Below are 20267 nucleotides of genomic sequence, written 5' to 3'. Positions count from 1 at the left end.
TTATTTTTGTATGTAATAAATTATACTGCTTCAAAAAACATTTTAAGCTGAGAGTAGTAGTATTGTAACTTAAGAAATTCCCACTTATGGCCGGGCACAGTGGCTCACGTAATCCCAGCACTTTGGGAGGCCGAGGCAGGCGGATCACAAGGTCCGGAGATCAAGACCATCTTGGCTAACACGGTGAAACCCCGTTTCTACTAAAAATACAAAAAATTAGCTGGGCGTGGTGGTGGGTGCCAGCTAACTGGGATGCTGAGGCAGGAGAATTGCTTGAACCCAGGAAGCGGAGGTTGCAGTGAGCTGAGATCGCTCCACTGCACTCCAGCTTGGGTGACAGAGCAAGACTCCATCTCAAAAAAAAAAAGTAAGAAATTCCCACTTATTTGTGATAGCTGCAGTTGGCGGGTAAGTGCCTTCCTCCTCCCACCCCTGGGTTCAGTTTTGCCTCTTCACTAGAAACTGGAGAACAACACATACATGTAATCCATTTACGTGTGTTCCACCTTTCTTCGCTGACACTGTTTAATATTCCATCCCCTCTGCAACCACTAAATGTTCATGAAAATCTTACTCTTTTCCTCACCTCCCTCCCCTTTTACTGAAATGCAGGCAGTGAGGTGGAAGTTAAAATCTCTTAAGTATTCTTGTTGTAAGTGAACTTTCTAAGATATGGGGATAAGGGTGAGCATGAGCAATTCTTTTTCATGGATATGGACTCATTATTTAATTGTATCATATCCTGAAGGATTCTTGAATCTTCTTTTTAAATGGCTACTTTCAAGCGCTGACTTCAAATTTGATAAGAGAAGAGGGCAGGGGGAGGGGAGGTAAACAAGTTAGTGATGCCACCCAGTGAGAGAAGCCAGTAGGCTATATAATAAGATCTCCTTTTTATTTATTGCTCCTTATAGTCATTTTAATTATTCTGGAGAATTTTGAGAATTCTATTCATTTATCTTTTTTTAAACTTCTGTTTTCTTGAGCGACATTTGGCCTTTTGAACAACAAAATAAAATTGGAAATGCTAATGTTTTGAGCCAACTAAAGGAGGAAAATAAAAATGTCACCATGGTAACAAAGCTGCTTTCTAGATGGTTTCCTAAGATATGCCTGAACTAGAAGCAGATGTCTGATTTGAGAATCTTGCCTCCTTCAATGTAAACAAATAACTTCTGGGCAGGTGTTAGAAATAATATGGAAATCCTATTAAGGGGCCCCGGGTTCCTGTCAGTCAGGAAGCCCGTGCCACAAAAGGGCTGGTTGTCGCATAAAGGAGCAGAGTAAATTCTCATTAGGCTTGAGCTTTTCCCAGGAAATGATTGTCTCCGTGTGTTCTTTCTCCTGTGAATCTGAATGTAAGCTGTTGCTTCTATTGATCTGTTCAGTGGCTTTATTTTTCTCCTCTTCATTCCAGATCCTCCCTGGCCCCCATGAGCCTGTGTTCTCCCCCTCAACCACCCCTTCCCTTTAGATTAACACTTGATCTGTGCTACTGCTCTGAGAGTTGTGACATTTGTGATTTTAACCTCCCAACCTGGGTGGGGGGTGGGGGTGGAGAAGGAGGGGAAAGTTAGTCTTGTTCCCTTGGCCTTTTTCACAAAGTTTCTGGCTGATTGGAAATGGCACAGCTAGTGGCAGCAGCAATCATGAAGACCATTCTGTGTACGTTTACTTGAAGTTATATTTTTATGAATTAAACAGAAACCGAAAGCTTGAAGAGACAGTGTTTTAGGAACTTTTAAAAACGTACATAGTTGTTTGGTAAGCTTCTGAGGCTGCCCTGGCCAATATGGGTATAGCCACTAGTGACATAAAGCCATTTAAATAAAGTTAAATTAGTTAAAGTGAAATAGAATTTTGAAACCCATTTTCCCAGTTGCATTAGCCACATATTGAGTGCTCAGTAGCCACACATGGCTGTAGAAACTGCCAAAACAGCAGAGATACAGAACCTTCCCACTGCTGCAGAGAGTTCTATTGGATGATGCTGCTTCTCTGACAGACCCTGATGTGGCTTGATGGTTTTGACTTTCCTTCTGGCTAAAACTGACTCCTGATATTCAAAACCTAGGTTCCCCTGGTTTCATGAAAACAAGACATGTATGTATTCAGTTTTGGGTGGTTGATATGGTTAGCTTCACTAATACAGTACTGATCTTTAAATGGTTGTAGATTTTTTTTTTTTTTGTCACAGAACTGGTAGAGCAGTTTAAACATGGGTCTTCCCAAAAGGAACCCCTAAGAGATGCAGTTCAATGTTTCTAGATAGAAAGTTGTGGCAGTTTTGGGGGGAAGGGAAGAGTGCTTGAAAGCTGTGCATAAGGGTGCTCTTTATAATACTCAGAAGGTTAAATGTGGATAAACACAAAACAAGGCTTCAGAAAAGCCACACTATTATTATGCAGCGTTTCTCGGACTATAGTCCCCAAGACGCACTTCATAAAGCCAATAAAGCGCGCACTGGTGGTCTCCCGTTGCCCTAGCAACAGGCCATGGGGCACAGTGTATGTGAAATGCATGAACATCTGTGAATTAATCTTTTTTAGTTTGTTCTTTTCTTGGCACTGATTGGACCACTCGGGCTTGTGCCTGTGACACTGCGTTCAGCGGGGTAATCTGGAGCAGTCCCCAGGGCCTTGCCCTAAAGTGGATGGTGGAATGGAGAGTGAAGGGAGATTTATCCTGGCAGTGCATTCAGCAGTGCAGGGATTTAGCCTGACAGCACTCTCGGCGGGATGTTATTAGCTTACTTTCTGGTGCATGGGGAAATGAATAAAAAATTTTCTAGTAAATCTAGGCATTATTGGGTTTATTGGGTTGCCCTGAAAAAATAATCTGCAGAAAAAATTGAAATAATCACTTGTGTTTGTACCACAGTTATCAGGACTTGAAAGCTGAGTTATTCCACATCCTTGGCCTAGCCCCGGTCTCAGGGATTATAACCAAACCATATTGGACTGTCACTGCTCTGAATGAGACTCCTGAATTGGATGCATAGGCTGGAATCTGTTTTGATGATAAAATCTGGTAGTAACCTAGTCTGATCTTATTTAGGAAAATTTTAAACTAAGCTGGTGACATTTTTGCCTTTGGGAGTAAGAGCAAATTATGACTAAATAGGTTAGCATCCAGGAGCAATACTTAGGTTGGTTAGTTATTCCCTGGCCCCTGACCTCTTCTGTTCTTTCCCTCCTGCCTCCCTCCCCCTGCCACTTCTTCTCTCCCTTTTTTCAAATTGCCATCTTCCTTCTAGACTTCAGCATGACTATACAGACTGTGTTCAGTTCCTCCTGTCAGTACCAGATGCTCACTTGTAAACTGTTTTGCTCACCCTTGTCATTTTCAATTCCCTTCTCTTTTCTTCCTTTTTTTCTCTTTTTGCCTCTTTTTTTTTTTCTTTCTCTCCATTCTTCCTTATGGGTCAACCCTCTTTCCTGGAGAGAAATGAAAGAAGAATATTACATATGAAATGTTTCACGATGGATGTTGTCTATTTGGTTAATAGGGTGAAAATTTTCTTTAACAAATGTATTAAGACAAAAGTCTCTGCTACATAGTAGTCCATTTTATTTGTTCAATTGCATTAGTACTGAAAGATATTTGAGTGGAAAGAACTCCTTGTCATTCTGTATGTGTTTTCCTTTGAATATTAAAAAGGCCCAGCTATACATACACTGTGGCTGAGAGATTTTTCTGATTTTTAACTCAAATTTATTTAATGATTTCTGACTTTGAAACCTGTTGGTATTGATAGATGAACTTGCAGTCTAAATAAAATATTTAAAGTTAGTCAGTAGCTATTGATTCAGCAGCTGGAGGGCAAACAGCCCTGTACTGTATTGGGGGTGCATAGTAAAGATTAGATACAATCCCTTCCTTCAAATCATTTTCCTATTAAAATATGGAACTGCGATATGCTGCCTTCTGAGTAGAATAAAATATATTAATGGATTGTTCCTCTTCATTTCTCACAGCTTCTGGTGAGTCCTGAATTCTTTAAAATGTGCATATAAAACCAGTTTATGATGATTGGAGGGCTAGCTCTGAAGGCAGTCTTCCTAGGAAGCTGCCAGGGCTGATGTGCAAATACATGCAAACATGAACCTTCAGCAAACACTGACAGTAATGCCAGTGGCAACATTCTGTCAACTCCCAATCTGGATATGGGCCTTTTACTTGAATTCGGAAAGCGTTTTGTAGGAATCAGCAAAACAATCGGACAATACAGCTAAAATATTTGTCATCTGACTTTTTGGCATTTGAATACCCTAACTTGCTTTTCAGGTGATTTCTCTGATTTCAAAATAAGTAAATGATTTTATTTATGTTTTGCTGCTCCCATGTAGCTCTGATGGTATTTTCTTCTTTCAGGAGTATTTTAAAAAATTGCCAACTTTCTAGTTGTTCCTTAAAGCCAGCTTCAGAAGTACCTTCACATAGTGTATTTCTGCGTCAGTGTACTTCCGGGATTATTAGAGACCTTCAGAAGGAAGAAAGTTTCTCAAATTTTGTTTTCGATGTCCTGGAGTAGTAGTTGGTTTTTGAAAGCATAATATTTTATTGTGCCAAGAACTAAAAATCTGTAGACACTGGTGGTAAAAAGTGAAAATTCTACAGTTACAGGTGGCAGAGGAAACTGGCTGTAGTCAGAAGCAGAAATGAGGTAGAATGAGCATGAATCTCTGCTGTTTCCTTCATATCTATGGTGTTTTATTTTGGTTTGTCTTTGTTCGGTTGTTGTTTTTTTTTTTTTTTTTGAGACAGAGTCTTGCTCTGTCACCCAAGCTGCTGGAATGTAGAGGCACAATCTCGGTTCACTGCACCCTCTGCCTCCTGGGTTCAAGTGATTCTTCTGCCTCAGCCTCCCAAGTAGCTGGGATTACAGGCGCGAGCTACCATGCCTGGCTAATTTTTTGGGGTATTTTTTGGTAGAGATGGGGTTTTACCTTGTTGGCCAGGCTCGTCTCGAACTTCTGGCCTCAAGTGATCCACCTGCCTTGGCCTCCCAGAGTGTTAAGATTACAGGGATGAACCATCGTGCCCAACCCCCTCATCTGTGTTTGACAGTTTGTTAAAATCTCTATCATATCCCTATGTACGAAGCTGGTAAATAGCAATGATTATTGAATTTTGTTTTTAATTTTTAAACTGTTAACTGTGTTTTAAAAGCAGTAATAGAAATAAAATCAACATTTTAATTACTGTTGTAGATATGTGGATCTATAAAAGTGAAAATGTTTAGGGGAAAAAAAATGTTGCTTGTTTTCTTAGACCCACAGTATCACATGGAAACATTTGGTGATTGCAGTGGCTTTAGCATTTTAAGACTGGACTACCAAAAACCGTCAGTGAAAGCGTCCAAATGGAGGCTCTCATACCATACCAAAGTATTTAAAAGTTATAAATCCAGTAAATAAATACACCTTAGAGATGACCTGAAAGGTCAGGTTGGAATTTAAAATTCTCAGGCACTTTTGGAGTTCATTGCTTTAACCATGTGGGCCCTCACATCTTTTCTTGTACACACCCTAGTTCTCACTTCAAAGCTTCATCAAACCCCCATGGCTGCCCTCAGATCTAGACACACTCAAACCAGCAGCTTGATCTAACCCTTGGAGGCCTCAGGAAGAGGACTGAGTAAACTCTGGAAGTGGGTCTGGGGTGTCTGGGCAGGGAATTTCAGGTCCTGGGTACCCAGCTCTTGGTGTAGAGGCCATGGACAAGTGCTGCGTGTGGGCATGTCCCCTTGTCTTACAGGGTGAGTCTCACCCAGCTGAGGGCCAGGGCCCAAGTCAGGGACCCTTCTCACCAGGCTGCTTGGTTTGTATTTGATTTCACAAGCTATACATTTAAGAGGAAAGAAGGGGAAGGTAGAACTGTTTTGTCTTAAGATAATTCTTTGTTAAAATATTAACATTTTAATCAAAATTTATCCAGGAAATTCTAAAATATATATATGAAATATAAAAGATAATCTTTAGGAACAGCTGCCTTGACACTGTGCTTTGTAGTCTGTTTACATACTTCTGTTTTTAAAATACTCCATTAAAAAACCTAAATGCATATCATACCTATTGCAAGTGCTTGTGAAAGGGAGGTGGGGAGGTGCCTTTAAAGTTGAGCAAGGTAAAGATAGTGGAGCTTCAAAGTCAGACTTTCTACACGACCCCACCCTCAATCTGGTCCACATTGTAAAGATTGGATGCTAGTGAAAATGCCTGGCAAGGGTTAGTCCTAAAGGGATTAGTCATGAAGATTCGAGATTCTTAAACTAAAGATGATCACTGGGAACTGACTCAGGTCATGATTTCTCTTTTCATCTGCCTTTGCTCCTTTTATGCACTTCTGCAGTTGGACAGCTGGAAGTGCCACAGAAATATTTGAAGAGCCCTGTTTAGTAGTTTACGTGAAAAGTCGTTGAATAATTCACATAACAAATGATGAGACAAGCACTTGTCCATCTGACTGAATTATTCTACATGTTTGCCCAAGCAACAAAGGAGAACAGCGTTTCCTCCTACAGCGGGTATACAGTGGCGGTATTGACCCATCTAGTTATTGGGTGGGTTTCAGTCTTTTGTTGACACTGTTGTTAATGAAGGCAGCCCAGACGAGCTGTGAGCAGCTGGGCTGGATAATTGTGAAGGATTCATGCTTGTTGCTGTTACCCCCAGTGTTTGCAGTGGGTTGTTTGCTTTGACTTTTGTTGAACTGTTGACAAAAGCATTAGATACAAATGGGAACAAATAAAGTGGTGAGATGCCAGGAGGGCTTGGCAGGAGTAGTGGTTTTCTTTCTGACTTAAGTGGAGGATGTCGGAACTTATCTAGATGGAAAATGGAAGGTGTATTCTGTGTGTATATAGCAGTTTTCCCTTCTGATACCATACTGGAAAATTTTGTTGCTTATGTACCTTGGCTCACAGAGGTGAGAGAATCAAGGAGGCCACCGTATCTTGTAACCCTCAAAAAGCTACACTCTTTATCATGCCAATCAGGTGACTTACAGGCCAAGAATATTACAACAGAAATAGTTGGTTTCCAGATTCCCTCTCCTCAACTTAAAGAAATTTTAATAATAGAAGTATTTTGGACTGGAGAGATGACAGGCATGACGTTGAGGTGGGGAGAATTAAGAACAGTATATGCTAAAATAGTATAACTAGCAAAATGGAAGTCATTTACTGGAACGCTTTTAATTTGGTTTAAACAAAATACTCTTTTGTATATTCAAATGGGGAGTAGCTCAGCTGTTGTGAAGCCAGAAAATTAATGGTATTTTTAGTGAAATAGCAAAAGCATGTCAACAATGTAGCTGCAGATGATAATGCTGGCATTTTATTCATGAGGAATTATCAGTGCAGGTTACTGGACAACACAGTGTGACTGAAAATGATTGAGTGTTGGAGAAGCCCGTTGTCCTTCCGCTCGATTATTCCATTTTGCATTTCGGCTTCCCCAGGCTTCATTTGTGCATGTATTTTCCCTATCACAAACCAAAATGTAAAGTCTTCTTGGCTTAGGATTGTATGCATATTTCTCCCTTTAAAATGTCTCCAAATGAAAGTTCCCTTTGCATTGACTCAGAAGCTGAGGTGTTTGTTTTCAGTGCACAGATGGTCAGTGGAGGTGGTTAGGCTTCAGAGATAGGTCCTCTGAACAGTTTATCTAAATAGGTCTATGGCAGTTGTCTAAAAGCAACAGAACTCACTACAATTTGATAGATGGAAATTGTCACGAAATATACCTTCTCTGACAGGTAGAAGATTTGGAGTAAGTAGTGAGGCCAGGAAAATGTTTAAAAAACATGGGCAAGAATAGGCAGAAACTGTATTAAGGAAATTAAAATGCCTTCTGAGAGATTGTGTTTCAGTGATACGATAATTGAAGAGTTACTAAAAATATATTTGAATGGTCAAGAAAATTAAGCTCTGTCTTTTTGTTTGGTCTCCAGTTTTGGTCTAAGGCACTCTGGGCACCATCCCTCAGACTTTGTTTTGTTGGTATTATTTCACCCACAGTGTCTCAACAAGGAGGAGGCTAGGGGTTCCTCTCAACGTTCTGTTCTCCAACCTTATTTATTGGATTCCCCTCCTCTACTGGTGACGAAAAGCATGGATTATACCTTTGTGTAATTGTGCTTGTTCCAATACTTGATGTGACCAAATCTAGGAAAGAGCAGGAATTTACTGAGTTTGTTAAAAGTGGGAATGACCGACTATTTTCGTCTTTGCAGCATCTTAATCCTAGAGAGCAGTAACCAGTGAGAAGAGGTCAGGACTTTATCAGAAATGGGGGCATGCGTTACATGACTGTGCTCCACTAAAAAATGTAACATGAATGCTCCCCAGGTTTCAGCTCTTAGAAGATATTTTGCTTTTTTCAGTACTAGATGGTCAAGTGTAAAGGTCTAGATCTGAAGTTCATGAGGAAGAAACCCCTGAAATGACCGACACTGAATGGGGATAAATGCATCTATGTGATTAAGCAGTTGGTAGTTCTTCCAGGGTTTAGTACTCAAGAGAGGAGATAGGGAAATCATGCAAGTAGAATACTTGAAAAGACTCACCTTAGAGGGGATATCTAAAGAATAAAATACGTAATAGTTAAATAGGAAAAAAAAAAAAGAAGAGAAAACTTGAGAAGACAATGAGGCAAGAAGTTTTTCACCATTAACAAGCCAGAAGAAAGAAAGACTGAGACTGCACTGACTTGACTCAGCATGACTGTAAAATTATGGGACCCTGAGCAAAAGCACAACAGAAGGCTCACAAATGAAAAGAACGAGTTCAAGAGAAATTTACTTAGGCCACGTCAAAAAGATTGGTACACTGCACCCTCAGGCAGTGGCCAGAGATGCAAGAGTAAGCATATTTTGGAAAAGAACTGTTTTACAGACAGATATGCCTCAGTCTTTCCTCCCCCTCTTTTCCCACTGCTGAAGCAGGTATTCGTGTTTGCTATGCTTTTAAAGCTAAAATAGCACCCTTGTAAATGGTGATTCAAGGTGACTCTTTACACACACTGTTCAAACTGCGTTTCTTAAGGTTGGGAAGTTGGTGTGTGTTGGGACCTGTCTACTTCTGTGCATGTGACATACTGTGAACTCTAGAGAGCTGGTAGGCAGAAAACAGTGCAGGAATACCAGCTAGACACTCATCCTCTGGAAACAGATGGCGTGGGTTCAGATCCTGCCTTCTGCCGTTTACCAGCCTTGTGATTTTGGACAAGCTCCTTCTTCGTGTATGTAACATGGGGTGGTAAAGGTGCCCAACACAGTAGGTCCTTATTGTTACTTTTTTGTTTTTTAGTGTACAATATGAATAATTTGAAAATGACCTGGTTCTGTTTTTTCTTTGGGGGATTAATATTTAAATTAACTTGCATTCCACAAACCAACACTAAACTAACAGCAGAAAGAAGCAAACTAGAAATGTGCCAGGCCATGGGGAAATTATTCTGAGCTTAAATTTTGCCTAAAAAAAAAAAGTCTACAAAATGGATCTTGTACGTGCAGATGGTTGAGAATTAACTTTAGCTGATCCTAGCACATATTTAATTCCATTGGGGATTTTGTATTTAGGGATAGTTCAACCTTGGCTGAGAATGTGACTTTCATGTATTTTACAGCAAAACTACTTGCTGCTTGTAATGGATGAAATTGGAGACCAAAGAGAGAGAACCTTGTGGGTTCCTGTCAGTCTAAATCCTGGTTTTAAAAGACATTCACCTGCTGTGCTAGTGCTGTGTGCTTCTGCTGGTAGGAAAAGCTAATAACTACCCTGACGAGCTGAACGAGTGGCCCGAGGACTGTGATCTCACAGTTTACCGTTTTGCAGAGAGCCTCTTTTATTTTCATGTCAGATTATCTGTAAAATGGACTTCTCCCTCCAGTGTTGTAAACCATAACAATTCTGGCTTTCCTCTAATTGTGTGGGGAGAGGGAATATACCCAACAGACGCTTGTCGAGCAGGAGAGACTCTTGCTCCTTTTCATTATTTTACTACTCATACACCTAATCCCTGTCAATAAGGTTGGCTGTTTGGGGAAAGAACACACGTCCCTTCACTATAATACTGATTTATTTGCAGCTTCTTTTCTTCAGACTGAGTTAAATGAATCTCACGAGGCAGTGAGTCAGTCCTGGTATGGACTTTGGCAAGGTATGTCTGAAGGGAAAGGAGTGATTGCAGTATTCAGGGTGCTGGGGAACTGCAGGCCTGGTCCAACAGGGGAGTTTAAGTACTATACTCCCACCGCTATTCCAGACGTGAACCGTGTCGTCCCCGATTGCTGTGTTTTCAGTGAAGATTAGCCTCAGTTTCTCCATAAAAAGTCAGCCTGGAAGATTTATATGGCCTATGCTTTTTAGGCCATTGAAATAACACTTTTTTTTGTAGGGGTGGTGGGGGCGAGGGAGTACCCTTTCAGTGATTAGTGCCCTCTACATAGTTGTCTTTCAGAGCTACAAAGTGAAGGAACCTGCTGTCCTGGGGGGAGAGGGTGCCCAGAATGGAAATTCAAGTTGCTCAAAGAGTCATACCAACAGGGCTGTAACAGATTCCATATTTTCTTAAGAATGACAAAGGGGCCAGAGTCCTGGAAAGCAGGATACACACTGGGCATCAGGTGGTGCTTGCCCTCATGGGGAGAGTGTGGTTTTTCCCATAGAAGAATCCAGAATAACCAGCCAACATGGCCAAGTTTCCCACTTTGGGCAACCAGTGAGGGGAACCTGAGCAGACAGGATTTCAGCTTCCCACGTGAGCCAGGGTGGGTCTGGCGAAGGTTTAGGAGACGTCTTTCAAGTGGATCTGTTTTCTAGATGTTTTCTACCTCTGGATGTATAAAGTCATCTTCCTGCATGATCTGTTTTTGTGAGACAGAGGACCTGGGAACCATGAGACCGTATTTGAGGCAGCTCATTCTTACCAACCACCAGACCTTTGTTTTTAGAAAAGTGGAATCTTCACAGAAGGCCCAAGAAGCCTTTGTGGGGTCAGCTGTGCTTGAGAATTCTTGAATCGTTGTTACTCTTTACTTTCTCACCTACCTGAGATGCCACTTTTGCTTGCTTAGCTCAGGTTTGGAATTTGATTTAGAGGGATTCACATTTCTCTGGTTATCAAAACTTAGCATCAGTTGTGTTTCTTTGTAGAGATATATTTTACTTTAAAGATAAGGGAAAGGACCATGTATTTCTGTAGCTCAGGAAACCCTAAGGGGAGGGACTAGATTAAGTTGAAACTTCCTGCAACGACAATCAGAGTTCTGTTAAAGAAACAAGTGCGAGTGAGGACAGGTGGAGCATAGAAAACTCTCAGCCCAGGGACTCAATTAAAAATGCTTTTAAAATGTGATTCCAATCTATGTGGATAGTCTTAGAACATTGCAAGATGTGTGAAAACATGCTTTAAATGCCAGCAACCAGTGAAAAGGGCACGGTTTTAGAAACCCTGCTATAAATTATGTGCCTTTGGCTTTCAGGAACGTGGAGGATACATCACTGAAATATTCAGAATAAATATCAGAGAGAATTGTACCAGTCTTTTCATTCTACAAGGAATGAAATTTTTAAAGAGCTAGTTGTGTTTGGCCTAAGATCCTGAAATTTTTTTTATGGTGTCACAACATTTGTTTTGGGAGATGTACAAATCAAATCTGATTATAAAAAATATTATAACAGAAATATCCATCTAACCAAACAATTTCTAGACCCAACCAGTGGTCCACTTACTTAAAACAATATTGAATGTAACCCAATGCCATTAAGGCAAAATAATGTTAGTCTTGGAAATTTTTCTTTCCTGAGTTCCTTACCTCTTGGAATTCATATAGGCAATCAGCAGTGATTCCAAAAATGTTTATTTACCTTTGGAATATACTATATGATTTTAAAAGTGTAGTTTGCCTTTCAAATCATTTTCTGCCTAGTTCCATATTGCAGTATTTGCTTTTGTGGGAAGAGACTACTCCAAATGAAATTCTGGTTTCTGATTGGTTTCCTTTTTGCATATTTTAGTTTCTCATATTTTTATATCTAGAAAGTTTTTTCATGTATTTAACAGAATAATTTCCCCCTAAAAAATATTGAAGTAGTAGCATAATTTACATTTTACTCATTGTCAGCCAGCAAAACCACAGGCCACAACTTGATCAAATATAGTAAATATGAAACAAAACACAGGCTAAAATAAAGTGGATGGCCATTGCTACATGTGGGTGATTTTTACGCCGACCCCTAGTGGCATTTGTTTCCAGTCATGCCTGTGCGTGCCTTCCTCAGGGGTGACTTTGTTGGGCCATTCTGCTTGGTGTTTCTTGACTCTGCCTGTCCCTGGGTTCAGAACCCAGGGATCTTCTTCCTCCTAATTACCTTTACCCTCTTTATTCTCCCCAGGTGACATGCCTCAGGCTTCCCCACCCCGCCATGGGGATCCCTTCCCAGATAAGAGAATTGAGAGGTGTGGTGTACTGCTTTTCTCAGTGTTGTAAGGAAAATCACTAGAAGCCTGCTTAGTATAGAGTGAGAAGCATGTGCTTTTTAGCCATTGCCATGGGCTCTGAAAATAGCTCTGCTCCTGCTAACTTTATAGTCTTGAAATGAATAATTAACACTGTGGGTGCATATACTCTGTGCTGTCATCAGAACAGGCCATTAAGGTGGAGTTTGTTATTATCTCCGTGTTGCAGATGAGGAAAGTGAGACACAGTGAGACTAAGTAAGTTGCCTATGGTTCACCCAGAACATAAGTGATGAGCTGACTAGAGTGCCATTAGTTTTCAGAGCCCATGCTCGTTATCTCTACTCTAGCTAGGGGCAGTTTTAAACCCTCATCTGGATGTACCTTACTTGGTGTAGGCAAAATGCAGACATTAGAGATAGAAGGAGCCCCAGCAACAGGCCTGCCACTTAGGAAAATAATCAAGATTGTAGGAGCTTCCTCCTTTTCCTGTCAGATCAGCAAAAGTCCAAAGTAACACTTTTGTGTATGTGTATTCGTAATAGTGCTGTTGTAATGTGTTCTTTTCATGTGACTTGTCTGCCATAGGCCCTTAGAGTATAAACTTAGCACGTGGGCTGGGATGTTTTAATACTTCACATTTTTGTGGAGCTTCAAAATGGTGGTTCAAAGCCATTTTACTTTGGAGCATTTTGGAATGTCATCACATAGTCCCGTGCGTGTTTTTGTGTTAAATTTCTCATATCCAGCAGATGTGTCCTCCTCTTCTACCAGCTCAGAATCTGGTATCTGATTAATTAAAATGTATGCAGACAGAAAATCTGATGAAGATTTTAACTTGTAGCCTCGTCAGTTTGCTGGAGGTTAATAGGAATACTCTTGCAGGAGTAGAATTCCTCAATTTGGGTTTTCTAGCTTGATGCCATTTTTATTTCATGAAGAAATAAAGGTAGTTTCTGTTTGTTTGTTTGTTTTTTTATATAACCACTAGCTACATGTAATGATAATACTTTGTAACTTAAGTGTCTATAATTTTTAAGTCTCATTGTCCTTTCTGCTCGTCCCTAATTGATGAACAAGCACTTCTGCTTGCAGTGTTTTGGCTCTTGTTTCCTATCATCTGACTTCTGGAGATTTGTGACATGGACTGAATAGGGCCACTTGTGTATCCTACTTTTCTTTGTTTTCCTTTCCAGTCTTCCATTCCCCTTTTTCACTGCCATCTCCTCCTGCTTCTCCAAAACAAGGCCATCTTAGTACCTTAGTTGGATGGCAGTTGCAGAAAAATACTTGATTTCCAGTGCTATATCAAATTGTTGGGGGCAGCCTAAGGAATTAAGTTGAGGGCTGCATATGATAGTGCATATGATAGTGATTTATACTTTAAGAATACCAAATTGGGGCCCATGTCTTCACAAAGGCATTTTCTTGTATTAATTTGTGAATCTACATGAAAACAAGATATTGAAATTAAATTTCATTTATTCTTCATTTAACCAACCACTTTAAAACAAACATAAAATCCTGAAATCAGGATATCCTTAAAATCCAGAGCGTGTAGTCATTAACAGCTATTTGTGACTGGTAGCTTAATCATTTTCAAGATTCTTCTTTGATTCACTAAGCACTGTTACTGCCACTGTGGTTGGTCATTTTGGTTCTCTTTTAAACACAATCCTCAGCTTTATATTAGGGAGCTAAAGTGAGGTGAGAGATGGTGTCTTAGCATCCTATACCAATTCAGTATCCCTTATCCGAAATGCTTGGGACCAGAAGTGTTTTCAATTTGGGTTTTTTTCAGATTTGGGAATGTTTGCATTATACTTACTGGTTGAGCATCCCAAATATAAAAGTATGAAATTTTAAATGTGCCAATGAGCATTTCCCTTGAGCGTCAGATTGGTGCTCCAAAAATTTTGGATTTTGGATTTCAGATTTTCAGGTATGGGCTGTTCAGCCTGTACTGACCATTTTGAACTGACTGGGTAACAGATATCACATAAGATACTTGAAGCTAGATTGCCCTGGTGGAGTGACTATAAGGGCTAACTGCTTTACACTCATTTTATATTCCTGCCGTATTTGACGATCTGTTAATTGCCAGTCATGTTTGTTTAGATAGTCTGGTTGATGGGATTCCTCACTGTGCCTCCCCCAGGCCTTTCTGGCAAAGGGCACAACAGATAGAGCAAACAAATGACTGCTTTTGTTACCACTGAAACTATTTTGGTTCAGTACTCTAACTTACTGAGTGTATTTTATGTTTTAAATAAAATATGTGGAAAGAGAGAAAAGCCAACCAGGAGTATGGTAGAAAGAGCACTGGACTAGATTCAGGGGAGGCATGGCCATTGTCTGGTCTTGTCTATGCCATCTATCTCTCTGAGCCTCGGTTTCCTCATCTGAGGAGTTCAGACTGCATAACCACTTAGGTTCTTCTGAACCTAAAGTTAATGATATATGATGAATCCTGTGATTTATTTTGTTTATTTGATATTTGATAGCACTGTTTTATTATTTTCAAAAACCCTCAAATTATTAGTTTGAGCTAAATGTTACTCTGTATAGATATTCTCAGTGAAATGTTGGAGATGCCTCAGACATGTAAAGCAAAGATTTGTTCAATATTTTAATTTATTCCATATTTTTGAAGGTGCATTTCCCACCAATCCATGGTTTTAGCCATGAATAAAACGTGGTATTATGGAAGGTATAATAGTATAAAATCCGGAAGATTAGATCTGGGCTCAAATCGCAGACTAGAGATAGATGACTTAGCAAGTTACTCAGTTTCCCCCAACTAGATTCTTTTTAACAGTAACAATAGCAGCAATAATATCTATCTTACTGGGTTATTAAAAGATTAAATGAGACTGTGTATAATTGCAAAGTGACTGGCATTTTACTCAGTTCTCAGTAGATGTATCATGTATTCAAAATAGTAATTCTGGCTAATTCAAAAGCACTTATTTGCATGCTAAGAGTTTTAGTGCCTAGTATTAATTTAGTTTGTGGCCTCTTTATGATTTTCTGTCCTTTTGAAGATGTGTCCATGACAGAAGTAATAATAACCAGACTGCTAGAGCATCTTGAGTATGTGCCATGGGCCAGACATTGGGCTGTATGCTTTATTTATGTTGTCTCATTCTAAGATTTCCTTTCCTTTTTATTCAAAACGTTAACTCTGTTTACCTGCAAGTACTGGACTGTGATAACAGCAGAAACAAGATGCTGTGGTAGAAACTTTTTATCTTTCTAAATTGGTAATCATGGGTCCTGATAACTTGTTATAGTTGTGTCTCCGTTAATCATTTGTAAAACAGCAATTCTTGTTTTGAATTAACATTTAATCAGAGATGGATTCATTTTTTTTTCTTTTGTGGAAACAAACTTAATTGAGCTTGTACTATTCCAGACGCTTTAAGATGTGGCATCCTCACAACCATCCTGTTTGTAAATTTTGTAGGCTTCTCATTGTTTTCACATCTATAAAAATGTGGTCCATTTGTGGGTGCTCTTTTACTTATAGAATCAGAAGTGGGTAGTGTAAGAGGTTCCTCACATTTATCGAACTATGGAACCTTAGAAGGAAGATTACTGAAAGGTTAACCTTACCAGGTACTTTTGGCATAATTTCTCTCTTATATTTTGAATGCTTGTTTATATATAAAGATGAATATCAAATTCAGTAGCTGTGAACAAAGCAACTAGTGAGTGATGTAATTGCTAAAGAAACTCAACGCACTGTCTTATGTATGCAGTCTCTGTGTCTGTTAAAAGAAATTAATAGATATGTGAACTGTAAATATATAAAATGAGGCAGAAAAAAAATCATGCACAGCCTCATCAAGCATCTAGATGCATAGGTCCACAGATAATGATCTTCATCAAGGTATGTACAGTGAATCTGCCTGTTCAGTAATTAGTACCTTTTTTTCATCATAATCCTGACTTTATGATGAACCTTACACTGTAAGGCCAAAAGAAAAAAATGTGTAGGCATTAATCTATGTGCATTGTATTTGAGTAAGTGTCCTTGTTTATCAGCTAACTTTCATTGCAAGCTTGAATTGGAAACCACATGCAGTCTTTCCTAATCCTAACTCTTACTAGCTGCAGGACCTTGGACAACACCCTTCGCCTGTATTTTTATTAATACTCAGTATTTAACACCAAAATATTTGGACTAGGAGTTCTTTAATTTTGTGATTACATCCAAAAAATAAGATTCACTCTGGGAGAAATTATGTATTGATGAATTAGAATGAGTCTTGGATATCCTTAATCTACTGTGGTTAAAGATCACCACTCATCAGCCAACCCAGTAATGTTATTTTGTTCTTTATGTTTAGATGTATAAATAAAAATAGCTGTTATATATTTGTTGGATTTTGATAAAGAGCTTGCTTCATATGGCAAAGAGCTCTTCATATACAATGTTGTAGCAGAAGCAAAGGTCAATTGGATATAGGCTCTTTCCTCATAGAGTGACAAGCATACATACCCAGAAAGTTGGAAGATCTCCAGCTTTCATGTGACTGGGTGTTAGGATGTTTCTCTCAGGAATTGAAGATCTAATGTCCACGTTAAGGACATTCTAAGCCCTTATTCTAAGGATACATTGACTTTTCTAGCCACATAGATACAGGTTTGTTCAGCGATTCCAAGGATAACTTTTTAAGAAAAATATGCTACGTATTTTCCAAGGATTCCTTAACTGCTTCCTAGCGGGGGGAAGGGGAGAGAGAGAAAGAAAGAGGGTGTGTGTGTAATTTGGTATAGAATGTAGTTATATATAATTTGATTTTTTTTAATGACTCTTGGGTAGCATAAGAAGATGTTACCAAAAGTGCAATCTTGATTAGTTTGAACTTACCTCACTGGTGTCTCAGGTAACTTGTTTTTATTGTTAAGATCTGGTGCCATAAAGAAGGCTACTCAGATTCAGCACAGTTGGCAGTTGGTTGGAGTTTGGATCTGGGAGCATCCTATTTTGTGGTTTTCTTAAGATAAAACTTTATTTTAAAAGAGAAAATAAATATACAGGCTCTTTTAAGATCAGGCAGGCCCACAGTCTCTTATCCACTATTCTGAAATCCAGAAAGCTCTAAAAACTGAAAGGTTTTTTTTCTTGGCATCTCATGCAGTAACAAAACTGAACCTGGCCTGAAGTGATATAAAAATATATTAATGTTTGATTATGGACTGTTATTCCTGTCCCTATTACAGTATGTATCATACTGCCTTTATGAAATTCCCCAAATACTGAATTCTAAAGCACATCTGGCCCTCAAGGATTTCCAGACAGGCCTTTTCCAAGTCCAGCCTTGGAACTTGTGTACTTACCTTATCTCTAACTCTGTCATTGAAAAGAGGCAAAGGGTAAAAAACCTTGTCCTTTTCAGCTTTGAGCCTTCCTGCATTCCTGCAAGGGGCCTGTGTTGTAGTAGTCATTTGTTACACTCTTGAATAAATCAGTGAAGGGAGGGAGGAATGTTCAGGCAGCTGTTCCAAACCAGTCAGCCAGCAATTTCCTGTCCAGTGTCCTATGCATAAATTAAGCCATGAAACTCAGTTGCCTGATAACTGAAGTTGTCAAGTAACAACTTAGGACCTTTCCCCTGCATTTAAAATCATGAGAATCAAAGTGCTCAAGCATCTCAGGGTAGTAAAACGACTCTTGGTTAGGGCTGCAGATTACGCTGTGCCTACAGCCTTTATCTCGCCTTCCGGAACCTATTGAGAAGCATCCTAAGGAGAGAATGCCAGAAACTTGTTATGATTATTGTGGTGACAGTCTTCAGATTATAAAACCAAAAATGTAGAAATACCCCACATTCTCGTGCTCTTGCATAGACAAAGGGATGAGTAAACTATGGCCCACAGGCCAAATCTACTTCCCAGTTTGTTTTTGTGTGGCCTGTGAGGGAAGAATGGTTTTTACATTTTTGACAAGGCATAAACAAGTAAAAAAATGCACAACAAGACCTTAAGTGGGTTGCAGAGCCTAAAATGATTGTTGTCAAGCCCTTTACAGAAAAAAAATGTGTCAACCTTTGATATAGACCATCAGTTTAACTCCCAGCCTTACTGCTCTTATCTTTAAGATGGATTCTTTCCTTCTCCATTCCTATTCTCCTTTGTCTTCAAGAGTCAGCTGACCCTGTGGTCATTCTTATAAGGCTTATAGTTACTTTTTTACATGAAGTGAGAATTCTAAAAGATGGTGTACATCTCCTTTTTGAAATGTACACAGGAGGAAACTCTTAGGTAGAATTAAGTTGAGCATAAACATGAAGTTGAAACATTTTGATATTCAAATATAGAGAGAACCTATTACAGAGTTTATGTAGTACCTGTGCAAGTATTATGAAGGCACCATTATTCTGGTCCCTTGATCATTGTTGATTATGTCTAAGTTATGTAATTCTGGAATATCAGTATAATTTAGGAATCATACCGTGAGCCATTCTATTTTTTTCTAAATTATGTAAGTTTTACATCTGCACATAGCTTTTTATATCTTGCCTTTTAATCTATGAACTGATAAAATATGGGTAATCTCACTGATCTTGAAATATTCTCCATATGTTTGTATTAGGATATTAGTAAAAATCAGTTGAGACCTAGAATCAGAAATATTATATTCTGATAGTAGCTTCACTCCTTTCTAGCTTTGTGACCTTAAGCAGTCACCTACTCTCAGAAGAGTTCTGTTTGCTCATCACTAACATGGTAGTAATAATACTATCCAAATAAAGTACTGTGGAGGGCATATACAATGATGATACATGTGGACATGGTGTTGGTGAAGCTGTAATGAACTTGTTATGACAGCCTATCATTTATACATAAACTGACTCGTTTCTTAAGATATCAGAAATCATATTCCATAGAAAGGTGAGAACCAAAAAAGAAATGAGGTTGTTTGTTAATTTGTATGTTTTTCATCTACTCCTAATACGGATGTCTTAAAAATGGGAGGGAGTATTTATTCCTATAACGCACATCCTCAATTAAGTGGTTATATTGGTTAGCAATTACCATCTAAGAACTTTTTCCAAAATATACTAGTAAGAAATAGAAAGCATTTGTTACATCTCATTAGTCTCTGTGTTAGCTGCGGCAGAAGCTGTTCTCTCTAGCCGGGTTTGAATTTGCTTATATGTCTACAGTCAGCTGGGAGGTCTAGAACAGGGATCTCCAAACCCCAGGCCACAGACTGGTACTGGGCTGTGGCCTGCTGGAAACCAGGCTGCACAGCAGGAGGTGAGTGGCGGGTGAGTGGGTATTACCGCCTGAGCGCCACCTCCTGTCACATCAGCAGTGGCATTAGATTCTCATAGGTGTGCGAACCCTATTGTGAACTGTGCATGCCAGGGATCTAGGTTGTACACTCTTTATGAGAATCTGTTGCTTGATGATCTGAAGTGGAAAAGTTTCATCCCAGAACCACCACCACCACCACCCCCCACTCTATCCATGGAAAAATTGCCTTCCACAAAACCAGTCCTTGATGCCAAAAAGATTGAGGACTGCTGATCTAGAAAGTCTTTAGCTCAACTGACCTGGCTCTCCCTTTATGCATCTATGGTATCCTTCTAGCGGGCTAGCCAATACTTGTTCTTTTGACACTAGTGCAGAGTCTAGGAGCCTGTCTTTGCATCATGTGTTCCAAAACATACTGGTAAGAAATGGAAAGCATTTGTTGCATTTCATTAGTCTCTGTGTTGGCTGCTAGCCAGGCTTGAATTTGCTTATATGGCTACTGTCAGGTGGGTGGTCTGCCACTGGCCAAAG

General features: G+C 39.4%; 1 protein-coding gene across 5 annotated transcripts in view; it reads left to right on the top strand.

The window, feature by feature from the left end:
• Window positions 1-20267, top strand: part of TLE4 (TLE family member 4, transcriptional corepressor) — a 148736-nt gene that overhangs the window by 85958 nt on the left and 42511 nt on the right. The gene's annotated exons all lie outside the window — the stretch shown is intronic.

Source organism: Aotus nancymaae, unplaced genomic scaffold (assembly GCF_030222135.1).
Source record: "Aotus nancymaae isolate 86718 unplaced genomic scaffold, 86718_ANA_hifiasm-v0.15.2.pri h1tg000041l, whole genome shotgun sequence".
NCBI classification, from domain to species: domain Eukaryota; kingdom Metazoa; phylum Chordata; class Mammalia; order Primates; family Aotidae; genus Aotus; species Aotus nancymaae.
Note: the sequence above shows the minus strand (reverse complement) of the source record. Positions and strands in the feature narration are given on the sequence as shown.